At 41.3% G+C, this 18,557-nt stretch overlaps 1 long non-coding RNA gene across 2 annotated transcripts in view; it reads left to right on the top strand.

Moving 5' to 3' along the window:
• Positions 1-18,557, top strand: part of LOC147027549 (uncharacterized) — a 48,111-nt gene that overhangs the window by 21,519 nt on the left and 8,035 nt on the right. The window contains exons 2-4 of one of the 2 annotated variants that reach the window (XR_015057108.1): positions 8,684-8,880; positions 8,971-9,163; positions 9,377-9,721. This is a non-coding gene — a long non-coding RNA (uncharacterized LOC147027549). Of the gene's footprint in view, positions 1-8,683; positions 8,881-8,970; positions 9,164-9,376; positions 9,722-18,557 lie in introns of those variants that run through there. The other variant, XR_015057109.1, reaches the window with a different exon arrangement.

Genomic DNA, 18,557 nt, shown 5'->3' with positions numbered 1-18,557 from the left:
TTTTATGATATTATTTTTAATCTAATATAAATGACTTATGTTGGTAAAGATGGTTCTATCTTTGGTGTATATCAAGAACTGGATATTGATTTATCAAATTATTACACAAAGGCACAGGCTGAACGACATAAATATAATATAACCAAAAATATTAACATGAAAAATGCTTATAAATTAAAAAATTATCCAAGTTCGACTGATGTGAATGACTTGGTGAGATTAAGCGATTTAGCACAATAAATATCTTTAAATAAAACGGCCGTGGATTTCAAAGATACAGAAGTGTTGATATTATCTCCAGGTCATACAGAATTCACAGTTCGAATTAAAATAAATTTTTATAAAGAAGGGCGTATCGTTTGTATGAGAATAGAACAATGGGGGTATGATATGAATGATTTAGGGTATAATTGGTCATTTAAAATTGACCTCGAAGACCTGGAACAATTAAATCAGTCTCGTAAGGAAGAATATTATCCACTTGGTATCGAGAATGAGTTTTGTGGGGCCATGATTCGTGAACAACAAATAAAAGAATTTAATAAGGGTAAATATAATAATGGTTTTGCCCTTGTTTATATCATGAAAACAGAAAAAACAGGATTATATATAATAAGCAAGGAAATACAAAATGATTTAACTCTGGGAAGATGGGGAGGTGTTTCGTGCCATAATATTATTCTAACATATATTTCTAATACATAAATGACAGCAAGAAGGCTTCAAGAAAATTATCATTTCTGTGTCCAAGTATACCTTCAAGAAAAGGGTATTCGGTATTTTAATAAATATGTTCTACAACATAAGAATGAGGTATTTTCAATAAAAGATTGGCATTATGCTGATGTTGATAAACCGACAACTTTAGATTTAATTAGAATGTTAAATAATGAAAAAATTACAAAGTTAAGAAAAGGTAAGGCTCTTTTAGAAATTCAAAAGAAATTTTATTGATTTCCTGTTGTAAAAAAAAATATTTTGGATACAGGAATAACAAGAAATCCTGATGAATATATGTATGATATTCTTTGGGGTGTAAGCGATTCAAGGATAATAAGGGATGAGGAAGGAGTTGAAGAAGAGAGGGAAGAGGAGGAAAAGGAGAAGAGAGAGAAGGAGGAGAGGGAGAATAGAGAGAAGAGAGAGAGGGAGGAAAGGGAGAAGAGAGAGAAGAGAGAGAGAGAGAGAGGGAGGAAAGAGAGAAGAGAGAGAAGAGAGAGAGGGAGGAGAGGGAGGAAAGAGAGAGAATGAATAAATATCAAAATATGGAAACCAGTGAGATTAAAAAAAGATTAGGGGTATTAAAGAAAATAACTCAACCCACCGAGGAGGAAAACAAAGAATTGACAAGTCTATTTGCAATACTTTCGACAAGACAATTGACATCGAGAAGATATGGATTTTAATTCAAGTTTTTCATTTTTTTTTTTGTTAAATAAATGGAGGAGAGAGTGAAGGCATTTCAAAGGATTCTTTCTGTTTTAAAAATTAAGATTCAAATGTGCATGTTGGAAACTAAAAAGGTTTTTGCACTCTGCAGGAATTTTTCTCATAAATAAATGAGTTATTGTCTCAAATGTAAAAAGAAAACTAATACTAAAAATATTTCGTATATTAAAAGTAAAAATAACAGGGTTATACAAAAAGGTATATGTTCGGTGTGTGGTTCAAAAAAAAATCAATTTATCTCCAAACACAAACGAGGAGGAGATATACAAAAGTTTTTATCAGGAAGTAAATTTACAACTACTGGAATACCAGGGGAATTACATCTACCAGGGTATTCTTTCTGTGGTCCAGGCACAAACTTGGATAAAAGATTAGATGAGGCAGACAATCCTAAATCATGGAGTAAACCCATCAATAGAGTTGATGAAGTGTGCATGAGACACGATATTGATTATGGGAATACCACAACGTTGGAAGAAAAGCATGAAGCCGATAGAGAAATGTTGTATAATTTGTCTCTGATACAAAATCCAACCTTGAGAGAAAAAGTTAATAGGTTCATCGTGAAGAAGATGATCAGGGCTAAATTGAAACTTGGACTTGGAAATTCAAAAAACTTGTAAGCTCGAATGATGTCATTAAGATTGAAGAGCAATTACCTGATGAATTACATAAACCAATATTCACAAAGTTTCAGAGAAGGAAAGTTTATTCCAAGGAAGTCGATTATATCTGGTCTGCTGATTTGATTGAACTCAACAATGATAAGGGGTACAAGTATGCTTTAACCGTTATTGATTTGAGGAGTAGATACGCATGTGTTCTACCATTAAAAAACAACAGGTTATACTCTTATGTTCGCCTTTCAACAGATATTTAATAAAAGTAAGAGAAAACCTAAAAAATTGTGGACTAATGAGGGTAGAGAGTTTTATAACAAGACATTTTTGAATTTTCTAAAAAATAACAGTATTACATTATACAGTACCTGTAATGAAGGGAAGGCAGTTGTTGTTGAGTGTTTAATCGTACCTTAAAAGAGAGACTATATAAAAAATTCACACAACTCTGTTCACAACAATGGTCATCTTTTATTCAGGATATTGTGGATAAGTATAATGACACGATTCACACGTCAACAAATATGAAACCATCAGAAACATTGACAAAATTAAAATATGAAAAAGAGATTAATGTCAGAAAACCTAAGTTCAAAGTTGGTGATATCGTGAGAATATAGAGGTGGAAATGTCATTTTGCAAAGGGTTATACTAAACGATGGACGAACGAACTTTTTAAAATTGTTGATGTAATAGATACGGTTCCTTGGACTTATAAGATATATGATTTGGAAGGGGAAGAGATTTTAGGTTCATTTTATTCACAGGAATTACAAAAGACAAAGATAAATTGAAATTTTTTGACTCCGCCCCTTTTTGACTCCACCCACACAAAACCCACCCACATAAACCCCACCACACACAAAAACCCCACCCCACACAAGCTCCACCCATATTCATCATATTCACATAATTAGTGATTAGTTAATTAGTTCCCCACACACAACGTGTTTATTTAATTAAAAAATTATCCACCCATCCACACAAGCTCCACCCATCCACCCATCCACCCATCCATTTATCCACACAAACCTCATCCACATAAGCCTCATCCACATTCACCCCTCCCACATAAACCCTGCCGACACAAGCCCCACCCACATAAAACCTGCCCACATAAACTCCACTGAAGCCCACCCACATAAACCCCACACAAGCCCCGCCCACCCAAGCCCCACCCACATAATTCCCCGCCCACATAAACGCCCTCCCGCTAGCCCCGCCCACACAAGCCCCACCGAAGCCCCGCCCACATAAACCCCACCCACACAAGCCCTGCCCACACACGTCCCGCCCACACAAGCCCCACCAAAGCCCCGCCCACATAAACCCCACCCACACAAGCCCCACCCCCCTCATCCCCCCTGTGCGCCCCCACCTTTGAACCACCACCTCCCTCATCCCACCCCCACCCTTCCCCACACACACACACGGGGAGGGGAGGGGGTGGGATGAGGGGGTGATGGGTCATTGGGGGAGCGCACCTACCCCCCCCTCCCTCCCTCTCCTTCATGTCTTGATTTTTTTTTTGAAATTCAAAATCAAGTAATTGTAAACAAAACAAATATATTTAATCAAAATTGAAAATATTAAATATTCATTTGCGAGAATGTATAATCTTTCCCAGCAATCTTCTTCAGATGTCTTGTGATTTCGAAACTCAGACACCATATTCTGTTTTGAAACAAAAAGTGGATAATAATTAGGTTTTATAAAGATAATTACATTGTAATATGAGTAAGCCTGGTGTTGGTTCTAAGTTCAAGCCTCGTTGACCACTGAATTAACACACCAGGAGGCCGACTCAGCCTGTCATCCTTCCAAGGCCAATAAAATGAATTCCAGTGTACTGGCAAAACCGCGTCCAAACTAATGATGCAACGAACATAAGGCGACATTCCAAAGAGAGAGTGGTATTAATAAAAGAATAAATAAACAAATAACTAAATAATAATTCAGAAACATTTACCTCCAGAAAAGCATGTGTTGTACCAGATTGCTTCAACAGCTTATGTTGTGTGATCGAGCTGAAAAAAAATAAAATAATGAGTCAAGGGTATAGATGGAGAGACAGACAGAGAGAGGTAGGTAGAAAGACAGACAGAGAGAGATACAGAGACAGACAGGGAAAGACGCACGCACGCACGCACGCACACACACAAACACACACACACGTGTCTCACCATTGGTGTAATTCATTCGAGATCAGAGGCCGTGATAAGACTTCGTACCAGTCATTATAAATGTTTTTCAATTCTCTTCTAAAATCATTGACCTCTTCAATAAGAGCATTCATTTGATGCACCTCATCGTGATATGTAAACTCCACTTCTTCCAAGGACCTGCCAGGAAAAAATATATATTTTCGCTTTATCACGATTTAATTTATAATCAATTGCTTCATCGTTCAAAGAGGAAACCAGACACAAACTTACCAACTTTGTAGTAAGCTGTTATCTTCATCGGAAGAGAGTGAGTCCATGTCTCACTTTTTTACCATTGGTACAAGATGGCAAAAAGATCAGAGGCTGTGATAAGACGTCGTGTCAGTCATTAAAAATGTTTTTCAATTCTCTTCTAAGATGATTGACCTCTTCAATAATAGCATTAATTTCATGCACCTCGTTGTGATATGTAAACTGCTCTTCTTCCAAGGACCTGCCAAGAAAAAAAAAATGTCAGAATTATCACGATTTAATTTATAATCAATTGCTTCATCATTCATAGAGGAACCCATACACAAGCTTACCAACTTTGTGTTGAGCTGTTTTGTTCGCGGAAGAAAGATCGCTCATGTCTCAGTTGTAAAAATGAAAATCCCGTCTGGCAGAAACTTTGTCTGGCGAATCACTATCAGGCAACGATGAGGAGATTTCCTCATCATCGGGTGTGGCCACAGGAAATGACGCTTCGGGCGAGACAGCTTGGAAAATAACTGGGCGATATATATTCTCAAAATGTATGAATCATTTTTAAAACATACTTAAAATGCCCTATAATGATTTTGATTAAACTTATGTTTAAAAGCCTGTTAGTGTTCTAAGATAAAATATAAACACGAGGCCTTGTCTCACAGAATAGTTCCTATTTTTTCACAGCATGACTGTCCAAAAACACTTCCTCATTTTCACAGCACGACCGTGTCAAAAAAAAACACTTCCCCATTTTCACAGCACGACCGTGTCAAAAAAGACACTTCCTCATTTTCATGGTACGAACTGAAAACATTTGAAACAAAACTTTTTTATGGCGTGGTTTATGCACAAAAATGATTTGCAACTCAGGAGGTGGTCAGATGAGATCATTAAGAGAAGTTTATCATTTCGTAATGGCACAAAAGGGGTTAGGTATCTTAAAAAATATAAAGATTCAAATGTTTTGTTTTTAAATATTTTAGATGGGGATTATTGTGCAAAGAAAATTGAACTCTTGAAGGAATTTGAGAATGAACAAATGTTTATAGGTTCAATGAGTGAGCTCAACAATATGCATCGGTTATTTGATAAAGAGTGTCCTGAGGCTTAGACGTTTCAGATATTTCTTTAGAATCACCTTTAACAAATCACGTTACGACTTTCCTACTTGAACAAATCTTTATCTTGTTGCATAGGTTATTTGAATAGAGAGCCCCAAGGTTAAAAGGGGAGACAAATAAATATACCTTGGGCTAAAAAGGGGGTTTATTTTTTAGGGAAAAAAAAAAAATTTAATCGCTGAAAATCCCCCATTCATTTACATGGGGAAAAGTGAGCCAGAATCAGTATTCTTACCCTCCTCTTGTATCCAAAATTATTTTCTCATCAAAGGAAACCAATAAGATTTGTTATCTTATTTTCTATGCAAGACGATTTCTAAGATTTGTTGTCTGAGATGATTTCTAAAAGAGTTTAATATTTCATCACCTTGAGAAGTTCATTTTTATATGCCCGATATATATATATATATATATCGGGGAGTATTATCTGATATCGGTCGTCCGTCCGTTCCTGTCCGCACTCTAACTCCAAAAGTTTTCAACTTTAACGTTTCATATTTGGGAGATAGGTAAAGACTGTGGAGACGGTGTGTTGCAACATACGTTCGTCATCTAAAGCGGTTGCCATGGCAACCAGGATGCTGTTTTCCATGTGGTCGCACAATTCTGTATATACCTTCTTGTTCGGGCGTCTATTGTGCTCACTTGAGCTCTTGTGATTTAATATTTTAATCAAATCTCTATTTGTGGGTTTTTTACTATCAGCATGAGGCCAGTTCTTCAGTGAAAAATGCCCGTGTCCATGTTCCATTTCAGAAGGAATGTAAAAATCTAACACCCTTTTCTTGTCGGTATCCTTGAATGCAAAAAAAAAATTATAATTTTCTTGAAGCCTTCTTGCTGTCATTTATAGATCAGAAATATGTGACATAAATATAATGACACGAAATACTGTAACGAATCTGGCAGCCATTTGCACACAAACAGTCCCCGTAGTTCAGTTATTTCGATAAGTTTGTGTTTATAGTCAGGGTCCCGTCCTTCTGTCTTATGGGTTAATTTCATGTGTGCTGCGGGTTTCTTTAGAGTCAGGTTTTTTTTTTTTACATTAAATCTCCCCTTCGCTCCATGATCGCCATTACGCACGTGTTCGGGACCACGGGCAGAGGCGGGGTGAGGTCGACTCTGCCCAGCGAGATGGGTGTGCCTCGCAACCAATGAGGCAAAGGAGTCCCTCAGAATCCCCCGACCAATCCGGAGACGAGTTACCTCATGGTGGCCCGCCCAGCCAGATGGGATGTTCGCCACCGTCCAATCAGGAGGCGAGTGGGAGGTGAAGAAATCCCTTGGACCTCTTGAAAGGGAAGAGGAGAGTGGTCGTCACGAGGAGAGTGGAGCAGTTATCGTGGCCATTGCTCTTGGTGTACGTCGTTCGAGCCGTCGTCAGCAATCGTGCTCTGCAGTCTTTTGCAATGCTCCTCGTGGTGGTGGTTGTCGGGCAGCCAGGATCGTGGGCTCGTGGATTTCAGGTTGTGGGTTCGAGTTGTGGGTTCAGAAGGTTATAATTTGAGTTCAAGCATTTGGACATCGGTGTTTCAGCAATCACTGAGGTTTGGAGAACGGATTGTGGCAAGATAATGGCGGGTGGTTACACCTCCTATTGGTCTGGTTGCTCAGATGGTTACAATGCCCAAGGAGTTGGTGTAGCTGTGTCCAATAAGCTGACTCCAATGATAATTGAGGTAACACGAGTCAACAAGCCAATTATGTGACTGAGGATTTGTCACTCCTTGGGTGTCATTTCCCTGGTCTCTGTTAATGCTCCGACTGAGGTGAGTGATCTCACCGTGATGGACACATTCTGTGCCATGCTCGAGTCTGTGGTTGATCAGTGCCCCAGACGAGATACACTTTTAGTCTTGGGGGATTTCAATGCATCGACTGGAACTGATAGGGATGGTTATGAGATGTGTGTTGGTCCCTATGGGTCTGGAACTGTGAACCTGAATAGCACTAAGTTCCTTAACTTTGCAAAAAGTCATGGACTTAGGGTGGCCGGCTCATGGTTTCAGCACCCACAAGGTCATTGCTGGATTTGGTATTCCAACGCTGGCGGTGTGGCAAAGGAGATTGACCATGTGGTCGTTGATGGTCACTGGAGGATGATCCAAAACTGCAGTTTCACCAGAGTGCTCAGTTCCTCAATACTGACCATCCGCTTATTGGAGCAACTCTTAAGTTGCACCTTAAATCCAGGAGAATGGTACTATCCCAGCTGAGGCTGGATGTTGGCAAGCTCAAGGATGAGAGTGCAGGTGAGTGGAGATTTGGGGGGTCTGGGTGCTTTTGGAAATCCTGAGGAATAGTGGAGTGCGTTCAAGACCACCATACTTGATATTTCCGGTGGATGTCTTGGAACTCACTGGAGGGCAAAGAAGAATTTTATCTCTCAAGGGACACTGGATACCATTGAACAGTCTTCGGGCCAGGCTGAATGGCAGAACTGAGGCGTAAAACTGTAGGTGCGTTAATGATGGACAAGGAGGCCTATGTGTGAGGAATCTGTGAGGGGGTAGAGCATCACCTGTGAGTGGATGATAAATGTTGCTTCTGGGACGCCCATTCCAATGAATGCGAAAAGGGAAAAACTATCTGACCCAAGCCCCAAAAGCTCAAAATGGGAGACTCACTTCCTCCCCACCTGTCCCCTTCCCTCCCATCCAAGCAAATGGAAAATTGAGACTTACTGATCAAAGCACTTCTTCCCCCCAACATAATCAGTCCTTTCATATTTTCATAAAACTCAGAGCGAACCAACGAATATTTGTCCATGTTCTACTTTCGGGAATAACTTCATTATCTTATAACATTTATTTCCATCGAGAATATTCACAAACAATAACTTGGAACTTGGTTCTTGGTTTAGGTATCTTTGTTGAGCAGAGATAAAATGATAAACTTCTCCTCATCCTCTTGTTTGACCTCCTCCTGAACCATATGTCATTTTGTTGATTCATCATATTTTCCATCGTCTTTCCAAATTCATCATTATTTATGATTTTATGAAAGTATGATATTTATCTTATGAAAGTTCTTCACAAAATCACTTGACCAAGGTGTTTTGTTTTTGTGTTCAAAGCCTGGTTGAGAACCGAAGCAAGAATGCGACTCATTTTCTTTGTGAGACACACCCGAAAAAACCCATTGTTTCCTCATTTCCATTATCTCATCAACTTGCCCTATTTGAACACGAGCTTTGGCTTGTTCCATTCAGAGAATGGAGTATTCAGAGGAGTCCTCTGACCTTGCAGATCAATCTTTTTCACAAGAGGAGAGGTGAGATCCCAAAACCGATTCATTATTTGTTATTTTATTCAGAATTAAATCACAATACGACCAATAATTATTGTTTTTTTTCACACACAGGTTGTCCCCAACAACAGCATCCTTGAAAACTGATATTGAAAATGAATCCAACGCATATCATGAAGAATGGCGGAATGTGAATGAAATCCTTTTCGATCTTCAATCATTTCGAAGAGAATTAAATGACACCGTGTCTCGTCTGTTGGAAAACCTTTCACACACACCCTCTGATGTTGGATAAGTCCAAAGAAAGGTGAGAAATTATCCCCGTGTCTCTGTCTCTCTGTCTCTGTGTCTCTGTCTTTGTCTCTTTTGGTGTTAATTTTTTTTTCAGTTTCAACACCTGTCTGGATGAATGTGACACAAAACTCAATCTTCTGGAGGTAAATATTTTATTATTTTATTAATATCATGATATAATCATCTTTATGTACCCTCATGGTTCTTCCCTCTTTGTTTTGAACAGAATATGGTGTCAGAGTTTCAAAACTGCAAGATATCCAAAGCAGACTGTTGGGAAAGAACGTTCATTTTCACAATTAAATATTTACCCAAAGAAAAATGTTTGAGGTTTTCAATGTTGTTTAATTTTATATGCTTTTCTTACAATTATTTAATTCTTAATTACAGGAAAAGAGAAAAGGAGAGGGTTGGGGGTTCGGTGCGCGCCCCGAACGACCCACCACTCCCCCTCATCCCATCCCTTTTCCCCCCCCCCCCGTTTGTGTGTTTGTGGAAGGGTCGGGGGTGGGATGAGGGGGTGTGGTGGGTCAAAGGTGGGGGCGCACAAGGGGAAGGGGAGGGGTGTGGAGTCAAAAGGGGGTTGGAGCCAAAAAGGGGGGTGGAGCCAAAAAGAGGGGGTGGAGCTAAAAGTGGGTGGAGCCAAAAGGGGGGTGGAGCCAAAGGGGGTGGAGCCAAAAGCGAGGTGGAGCCAAAAGGGGAGTGGAGTCCAAGTTTTTTTTATTTTTTTTAATCTTTTTTTTTTTTTTTTTTAAATAAAATCTCTTCCCCCCTCTCAATCACATAATTTGGAAGTCCAAGGAACTGTACTGATTTACATCAACAATTTTAAAAAGTTCATTTGTCCATTGCTTCGTATAACTTTTTAAAATGAGATTTCCACTTGTATATTCTTACTGCATCACCAACTTTGAACTTCGGCTTGATGTCATTCATCTATTTTTCACATTTTAATTTTGTAAATGTTTCTGATGGCTTCGTTTTCGTTGAGGTATGAATCGTATCGTCATACTTATCTGCAATATCCTGAATTATAGATAACCTTTGTTTAGAACTGAGTTGAGCGAACTTTATATAAAGTCTATTTTAAAGTACGAATGAATCGCTCAAAAACTGCTTTTCTTTCATTCAAAGGTACTGTATAATGTAATGCTGCGATTTTAAAGAAAATTCATTCATGTTTTGTTGTTGAACTCTGCATGCTCATCAATCCACAATTTTTTAGATTTTCTCTTGCTTTTATTAAATATCTGTTGAAAGGCTAACATAAGAGTATTTCCTGTGTTGTTTTTCAAAGGGAAAACCCACACATATCTCCTCCTCAAATCAATAACTGTTGAAGCATACTTGAACCCCTGATCATAATTGAGTTCAATGAAATCAGAAGACCAGATATAATCAACTTCCTTGGAAGAAACCTTCCTTCAATGAAACTGTGTGATTATTGGTTTATGTAATTAATCAGCTAATTGCTCTTCAATCTAAATGACATCATTTGAGCCTATAAGTTTTTTTTTGAATTTCCAAGCCCAAGTTTCAATTTAACACAGATCATCTTCTCCACAATGAACCTTTCAACTTTTTCTCTCACGGTTGGATTTTGAATTAAAGATAAATTATACAACATTTCTCGATCCGCTTCGTGTTTTTCTTCCAACGACGTGCAATTTCCATAATCTATTTAGTGTCTTGTGCATACTTCATCAACCTTATTGATAGGTTTGCTCCACGGTTTAGGATTGTCAGCCTTATCTAACGTTTTATTCAAGATTGTTCCTGGACGACAGAAAGAATACCCTGGTAGATGTAATCCCCTGGTATACCAGTTGTTGTAAATTTACTTCCTGATAAAAACTTTTGCATATCTCCCCCTCGTTTGTGTTTGGTGATGAATTTACTCTAAAAAGAGCCACACACCGAACATGTGCCTTTTTGTATAACCCTATTATTTTTACTTTTAACATACGAGATAATTTTACTCTTGGTTTTCTTTTTACATTTGAGACAATAACTCATTTATTTGTGTGAAAAATTCCTTCAGAGTGCGAAAACCTTTTTGGCTTCCAACATGCACATTTAAATCTTAATTTTTAAAACATAAAGAATTCTTAGAAACGTCTTCACTCTCTCCTCCATTTATTTAAGAAAAATAAATAAAACTTTGATTAAAATCAATTACACCAACATCATCAAGAATATAATCTTTTCCTGCTTTCTCTTCTTTATCTCCACTTTCTCGTTTACATCTTCTCCCTGAAATCGATGTTAATACTCTTGACGAAGATATTTCTAAATGACTTTCAATTCTTTGTTTTCCTCCTCAATGCGTTGAGATTGATTTATTTTGTGTGTTACCTCCAATCGTTTTTTAATCTCACTGGTTTCCACGTTTTTATATTTATGAATTCTCTTTCTCCCTCTCCTTTTCCCTCTTCTCATTCTCTCTCCTCCTCTTTTTTTTCTCCCTCTCCTTCTCTATTGCCTCAGTTTCTTCAACTCCTTCCTTATCCCTTAATATCCTTGAACCACTTTCACCCCATAGATTATCATACATTCATTCATCTGGATTGTGTGATAATCTTGTATCCATAATTATTTTCTCATCAAAGGAAACCTTATTTGTTATCTTATTTTCTATGTAAGACAATTTCTAAGATTTGTTGTCTGAGATGATTTCTAAAAGAGTTTAATATTTCATCACCTTTAGAAGTTCATTTTTATACGCCCGATATATATATATATATATATATATATCGGGGAGTATTATGTGATACCGGTCGTCCGTCCATTCCTGTCCGCACTCAAACTCCAAAAGTTTTCAACTTTAACGTTTCATATTTGGTAGATGGGTAACGACTGTGGAGACGGTGTGTTGCGATATACGTTGGTCATCTCAAGTGGTTGCCATGGCAACCAGGATGCTCTTTTCCATGTGATAGCACAATTCTGTATGTTCCTTCTTGTTCGGGCGTCTATTGTGCTCACTTGAGCTCTTGTGATTTAACATTTTAATCAAATCTCTATTTGTGGGTTTTTTAATATCAGTATGAGGCCAGTTCTTCATTAAAAAATGCCTGTGTCCATGTTCCATTTCAGAAGGAATGTAAAAATTTAACACCCTTTTCTTGTCGGTATCCTTGAATGCAAAAAAAAATTATAATTTTCTTGAAGCCTTCTTGCTGTCATTTATAGATCAGAAATATGTGACATAAATATAATGACACGAAATACTGTAACGAATCTGGCAGCCATTTTTTTTTTTTTTTTTTTTTTTTTTTTTTTTTGTATACCTTGGTCGAGGCTCGTATGAGAGCTAACACACAACTCACAGCAAGGAGGCATGAGACAAGAGGGGCGGGAGTGGAAGGGACAAAACATTGGGGAACAGACACAGGTGAACTGTGGAAGGGAGAGGGATGGGGATGGGACGGGGAACATGGCGAGGGGAAGATGGACATTAAAGGGACTTTCAGGAAGGAAAGCAGGAGAATTGAAGGAAGTGGGCTTGGGTGGATTATCGGGGGTAGAAAAGATCGAGGATTTGGATGGGGGAAGATAAGAGGTGGTGGTGAACAGCTGTTTTGAAAGCCTGGAGGGAAGAATGGGAAAGAATAGAGTGAGGAAGTTTATTCCAAAGGCGGGAAAAAAGAGGAATGAAAGAGTGAAGATGAGCAGTGATTCGTGATTTTGGTAGTTTTACCAGAAGGGGGTTGTTGGCGGATCTTGAGCGCCCTGTGGAAATGTGGTTGGGACAAATCACAGAGAGAGCAGGGGGGCAAGGCTGGAGAGGAGTCGGTAGAAGACAGAAAGACCACCGACCAACCTGCGGTGATTGAGTGAGAGGCCCAAAGACTCAGCTTCATTGCGGGAGATGCCAATGATCTTAAAAGCCCTGGTTTCGACAGCGTGAAGTCGAGAAAGGTGGGAGGCAGGAGCACCAGCCCAGAGGGGAGAGCAGTACTCCATCAGGCTACGGACAAAAGCTTTGTAAGTGGTCAGGAGCTCAAGAGGGCCGAGGAAGGACTTTGCACGACGGAGGATTCTCAGTCGGCGACTGGCTTTTGAGGCAAGGTTGGAAATGTGACTTTCCCAGGAAAGGTCATGGCAGATAGTGAGACCCAGAAGCTTGAAAGAAAAGACTTCTTCCAGAGGATTGTTGAGAAAGTGGATGGGGGGGTTTTGTAAACGGTCCTTTCGAAGAGACATAGTGAGAGTGTGAGATTTGTCCGATTGAAAGACATGTTCCACGTGTTGGACCAGTTTGTGATTTTATCCAGATCTGCAGTGAGCGAAGAAGCTGCTGCTTGCCGGTCTGAGGGATGACAGATGGTACGGCAGAGGGTGGAGTCATCGGCAAAGAGAAATAGAGGATTTTCCAGAGAGTCCGAGAGATCATTGATGAAAACCAGAAAAAGAACAGGGCCCAGAACGCTACCTTGAGGAACTCCAGCCTGCACAGGAAGAGGGGATGAAAGAACTCCATTTAGGGCCACACGTTGACTGCGACAGGAGAGGAAGTCTGCGAGCCATGAGTGGAGATGGCCTTGAATACCATGGGAAGAGAGTTTGGTGAGTAGGGCAGGGTGCCAGACTGTGTCAAAAGCACGTGATATGTCCAGGGATACGGCTCGGATTTCCTGTCTGGCATTGAGGACCTCCATCCATTGATGGGAGAGCAGTAGCAGCATATCTAGGGTAGAGTGACCTGGTCTGAAAACCAAATTGATGATTGGAAATCAAGCCATTGGAGAAGAGGAAGGATTTCATGTCTGAAGCGATGATGGATTCCATAACCTTGCTGATGATTGGGAGAAGGCTGATTGGTCTGTAGTTACAGGGATCTGTTTTTGCACCTTTTTTATGCAGGGCAGTGATGTTAGCAGATTTCCAAGCAGATGGCAGATGACCTTGGGAAAATGAGAGGGTGAATAGAACAGAGAGAGGGTGAGCAAGAGCAGAAGAGCAGGCTTTGAGGACACGTGGGCTGATGCCGTCTGGACCGGGTGCAGAATCTGACTCGAGGTTTGAAAGCAAGCTCTCCACCTTGTCAGGAGAAAAGGATACAGAGTCCAGGGACAGTTGGGTGCGACTGGGTAAAGTGGGTAGAGATAGTGATGTGGGTTTGGGACACAAGATTTAGCTGCAAACACCGAGTTTAGACATTCAGCTTTATCACGGGTGGAATCAGCAGTGCGGCCATTTGAGGTAAGGGAGGGGATGGAGGGGAACATACACCAGAAACAGATTTGATTAAACGCCACCAGGATTTTGAGGAGGGAGAGAGGTTTGAGAGTTCAGACTTGAGATGAGAAAGATGTTGTTTTCTGGCTCTCCTGAGGGTAGCTACACACTTGTTCCGAGCTTTGTGGAAAGAACTGAGATTGCCCTCAGTTGGGTTTGCTTTCCATGAGGCAAAGGCAAGTTGTTTCAGGACAACTGCCTCGCCACAAGCTTCAGTAAACCAAGGGCGGGAGGAAGGGTAAGACAACTGAACACGAGAGGGGATAAATCTGTGCATGAGGGAGAGCAAGTTTCTTTGAAAGAATTCCCAGGATGAGTTGATGTTTGAGAAAGTAGTGATAGGAGACCAGTCTGTAAGTTTAATGGCTGCTCGGAGACCCTGCCAGTCGGCTTGAGTGAAATGCCAGACTCGACGGCGGTGAGGTTTACACACAAACATTTACACACAAACACATTTACACACAAACACATTTACACACAAACATTTACACATTTACACACAAACAGTCCCCGTGGTTCAGTAATTTCGACAAGTTTGTGTTGAAAGTCAGGGTCCTGTCCTTCTGTCTTTTGGGTGAATTTCCTGTGTGCTGCGGGTTTCTTTATAGTCAGGTTTTTTTTTACATTAAATCTCCCCTTCGCTCCATGATCGCCATTACGCACGTGTTCGGGACCACGGGCAAAGGTGGGGTGAGGTCGACTTTGCCCAGCGAGATGGGTTTGCCTCGCAACCAATGAGGGAAAGGAGTACCTCAGAAGCCCCGACCAATCCGGAGATGAGTTACCTCATGGTGGCCCCGCCCAGCCAGATGGGATGTTCGCATCCCACCAATCCCGAGATGAGTTACCTCAGGGTGACCCCCCCCCATCCACTTTCTCAACAATCCTCTGGAAGAAGTCCTTTTATTTTCAAGCTTGTGGGTCTCACTATCTGCCATGACTTTTCCTGGGAAAGCCACATTTTAAACCTCGCCTCCAAAGCCAGTCGCCGACTGGGAATCCTCCGTCGTGCAAAGTCCTTCCTCGGCCCTCTTCAGGTCCTGACCACTTACAAAGCTTTTGGCCGCAGCCAGATGGAGTACTGCTGTCCCCTCTGGGCTGGTGCTCCTGCCTCCCACCTTTCTCAGTCTCACGCTGTAGAAACCAAGGCATTTCGGATCATTGGCATCTCGTGTGATGAGGCTGAGTGTTAGGGCCTCTCATTCTCTCACCGCAGGTTGGTCGGTGGTCTTTCTGTCTTCTACCGTCTCCTCTCCAGCCTTGCCCCCCCTGCTCTGTCTGCGATTTGTCCCCACCACATTTCCACAGGGCGCTCACGGTCTGCCAACGACCCCCTTCTGGTAAAACTACCAAAATCACGAATCACTGCTCACCTTCACTCTTTCATTCCTCTTTTTTCCCACCTTTGGAATAAACTCCCTCAATCTATTCATTCCCATTCTTAGCTTCCAGGCCTTCAAAACATCTGTTCGCCACCACCTCTTATCATCCCCCATTCAAATCCTTGATCTTTTCTTCCCCCGATAATCCACCCAAGCCCACCTCCTTCAAATTCTCTGCTTTCCTTCCTGAAAGTCCATGTAATGTCCATCTTCTTTTCCCCATGTTCCCCGTCCCATCCCTCTCCCTTCCACAGATCTCCTAATGTCTCTGTTCCCCACGATTTTGTCCTCCCCCCTCCTCCCCTCTCGTCTCATGCCCCCCCCCCCTTGATGTGCGTTGTGTGTTAGTTATCATATGAGCCTCATCAAGGTATACAAAAAAAACTTCCTGGTTGGCTGCACACCATTGTTTGGAAAAAATGCTGTTAACGTCTAAAAGTGGACAAAATCACATCGGTATGTATCCTGAACTCGACTGTGAAGCACTTCCGGTCCGGTTGAAAATGTTTCATCAGAATTTACACCCCAAAACTGTTTTCAGTGCTTGGGGAGTACTTACTGCCATGTCATCTGATACGAGACGTCTTTTCCACCAAGTGCAAAAAATTCACCGACGACTGTTTGTTTTCCCTCTTCCTTCTTGTCAAGCAGAGCACCCATTCACTTCTCTCCATCGACTGAAAACCTGGTTCCAAAACACGAGGGGACAACTGTGGTTAAATTCAGCAGCAATATTCCATCTACACAAAGACCAGCCAGCTCGATCAAGTGGACGTACGGCGGTTATCACGACACAAGAATTCATCAACAGGACGGAAACCTGCCGCAACACATTTGGGGGATTTTAACATGGAGTAAAACTGTATACAATCAAAGGAAGGTGAACATGATGTGTCTACATTGGATTTCATGTGCATTTTAAACTCGTCCATGACGAAGTCTAAATCAGCTCTTGAAGTCATAATGATGTCCTTCAGTGGGTCAGGCAGCAATGGGTCCATAGACATTTTTTTTGTTTTTTCCATCCTCCTCTGAGGTGACTCCAGGGATTTCTTTGAAACTCCACGTGATGAATCCAGATCTGGATAGGATAATTATTTAATTTTAAAGTGATTCTTCACCATTGAGAGATGCGGCTCAAAACGACATTGCATGATATCTTCAGTTTTGGACGGATCCAGATGAAACTTGGTGGACGTGTTGGGCGTGTGATGACGACTAATTGTTTCGATTTTTGTGAAGATCCAAATCCGGATTGAGATTCGAGACATTTTCCACGTGATTCTTCGCCATTTATTTAATTATAATCAGGCCAACACGATATACAGCTCAATATCTCAAAAGGTTATTGATGGATTCCACAGAAACTTTGTTGATAGATTGTGTGTGTGATAAGGACAAATTGATTATATTTTAGTGAAGATTCGAATCCGGATACAATAATTTTTCAAGTGATTTTCACCATTGCAAGATGAGGCCAAAACTGTCGAGCATGATAGCTCAAAAAGTGGCCGAGTTATGACAAAAGTAGGTTGGGAAGTTGGTTCGCTAACCATAACAAGCCAAACCGATTTTGGTGAAGGTCCGGATTGAGATATGACTTATCCGTGGGATACAAAATGTAAACTGTTCAGCCTGGAAGAGGTATGCGTTCCATTTTGCATACCTCGGTCGGCAGAGGTTGTGTCCCGTTTCGCAAAGTGTAACTCCATGAATGATTTTTCATTCTGTCAGGTCAGGTCAGGTCAGGTCAGGCCAGATCAGATCTGTGAGTTGCTGCAGGTAACATGTAAACCTGTACAAACCTGTTCCATGGTCGGGTTGTCAGCAACCATACCGTCTCACTGACCAGGTTTTCTGGTGAGGAGGTGTTTGCATATGGACACCCAGCAGGATTAACAACAAAACCTGTCAAATGGTGGAGGAGCTCCTTGTGAGCCAACGGCCATCCATATCTGGTGCCCACTTGTGTCTGCGGACGTCCTCCTGCAGTTGGGTTACTTCTTATTTGGAGGGTGGTGGCAGGATTTGCACTCCAACCACCGTAAAACCCTTAATTCCCCAAAACATTCTCGAAGCATAAAAAAATCTGAAAACCCACTATGTGGGAGACTTCCCTTCGCAGGGCAGCTCACCGGATGACGGGATTGGGGCAAAGCCTTTGGGACCCCCAACATTTGATGAAAGGAGGGAAACTATGGCGTAACATTCTGGGGTCAGATTGCGGGAGTGTGTCGGAGTGGTGCTGAGGTGTCGTCCACCAGACGGTGGTCTCCTTGGCTTAACCTGATGCGGTCCTTTCGGATGGGAACCTGGAATGTCCAATCCCGAAAAGAGGATGATCACCTGTCTCTGTTATACTTTGAGTTCCAGCATTTTGACATCGGTATTGCAGCAATCACTGAGGTTTGGAGACCGGATTGTGGCAAGATAATGGCGGGTGGTTACACCTCCTGTTGGTCTGGTCGCTCAGATGGTTACAATGCCCAAGGAGTTGGTGTAGCTGTGTCCAATAAGCTGATTCCAATGATAATTGAGGTAACACGAGTCAACAAGCCAATTATGTGACTGAGGATTCGTCACTCCATAGGTGTCATTTCCCTGGTCTCTGTTAATGCTCCGACTGAGGCGAGTGATCTCACCGTGATAGACACATTCTCCGCCACGCTCGAGTCTGTGGTTGATCAGTGCCCCAGACGAGATACACTTTTAGTCTTGGGGGATTTCAATGCATCGACTGGAACTGATAGGGATGGTTCTGAGACGTGTGTTGGTCATCATGGG

This window comes from Eptatretus burgeri, chromosome 4 (genome assembly GCF_056783735.1).
Source record: "Eptatretus burgeri isolate ZD-2024b chromosome 4, Ebu_testis_v1, whole genome shotgun sequence".
NCBI classification, from domain to species: domain Eukaryota; kingdom Metazoa; phylum Chordata; class Myxini; order Myxiniformes; family Myxinidae; genus Eptatretus; species Eptatretus burgeri.
This window is presented reverse-complemented; position numbering and strand designations above follow the sequence as displayed.